This window comes from Lycium ferocissimum, unplaced genomic scaffold, assembly GCF_029784015.1.
Source record: "Lycium ferocissimum isolate CSIRO_LF1 unplaced genomic scaffold, AGI_CSIRO_Lferr_CH_V1 ctg10586, whole genome shotgun sequence".
NCBI classification, from domain to species: domain Eukaryota; kingdom Viridiplantae; phylum Streptophyta; class Magnoliopsida; order Solanales; family Solanaceae; genus Lycium; species Lycium ferocissimum.
Genome location: NW_026713386.1, coordinates 3,575 through 4,804, shown reverse-complemented (window position 1 = coordinate 4,804; position 1,230 = coordinate 3,575). Strand labels below are relative to the sequence as shown.

The 1,230-nt window shown below is 39.0% G+C and overlaps 1 pseudogene; it reads right to left on the bottom strand.

The window, feature by feature from the left end:
• Positions 1-241: 241 nt before the first annotated feature.
• Positions 242-904, bottom strand: LOC132041536 (uncharacterized; annotated as a pseudogene).
• Between the last annotated feature and the right edge of the window lie 326 nt (positions 905-1,230).

The window sequence follows — 1,230 nt, the reverse complement described above, 5'->3', positions numbered from 1 at the left end:
AGATGCTTCTTCCCGCAAATATGGTCGCTTGCACCGAATCAAGGTACCATTTATTTCTTTCTACACTTTCTTCTTCTTTACATGCCATGAGTAAAGTGTCCTCTTCATCTTCATTTTTGCTCTCCACAAAATTATTTATCTCCTCCAAATTATTTTTACATTCTGAGGAAAAATGACCATATTTATGACAAGTATAACATTCAATATTTGATTTGTCATGCCTTCCTTGATTTGACCTCCATCATCTACCTCTTCCGTGGCCTCTTCCTTGGTTGGAGTCTTGACTTCTATTTTCTTTGGTCGGAGGTTGACTACCACCTCTTCCTCCTCTACCACGACCTTTTCCACGCCCACGACCTCTTTGTTGTGAGCCACGCCTTTCATCTTTCTCCTTCGAAGAAAGTTTTGCTTGCAAAGAACCCGTGAGTTCTTCTATGGTCATGGTGTCCAAGTCCTTGGACTCTTCAATGGCAACAACAATATAATTAAATTTTGAATCTAGGGATCGTAATATTTTTGCAACGACCCTATCATCATTCAACTCTTCACCATATCTCTTCATTTGATTGACAACCGCCAAGACTCTTGAAATATAATCTGAAACTGATTCGGATTCCTTCATTTGCAGCGATTCAAATTCTCCTCTTGTCCAAACCTTTAAAGGAAGTTTGAAGAATATCCCATGCTTGCTTGGAGTTGGTTGCATTTGCAACCTTCTCAAACATCTTTTCATCCAAACTTTGATGGATGAGTGTGAGTGCCTTTTGGTCTTTCTTCTTTGTGCCAGCGACATCATCTTCTTCATCAACGCCGCTCTCCACAATTTCCCATACGTCATAGGCTCCAAGCAAAGCCTTCATTCGGATGCACCAACTTCCATAATTTTCTTTAGTGAGCATCGGAACTTGGATGGAGTTCCATTGGTGTTAGTCATTTTCTCTCTACGTTTTGTTATCTCTCAAACACACCGGCTCTGATACCAAATGTTGGAAATTTGGGAGAGCAAGACAACATGAATAATACTCAAAACTCATTAGAAGAGAAATGGAGGAAAGATGATTTTCTATTTCAACTTGACTTGATCCAAATGGCTAGATTACATGACTATTTATAGGTGAATTCATCCATGTATCTAGCCTAGCATACATGTATCACTATTAATAATTTCACACTTCACATCCTCCAAGTACATGAATAAGAACTCACTAGACTAATCTAGAATTTTCCACC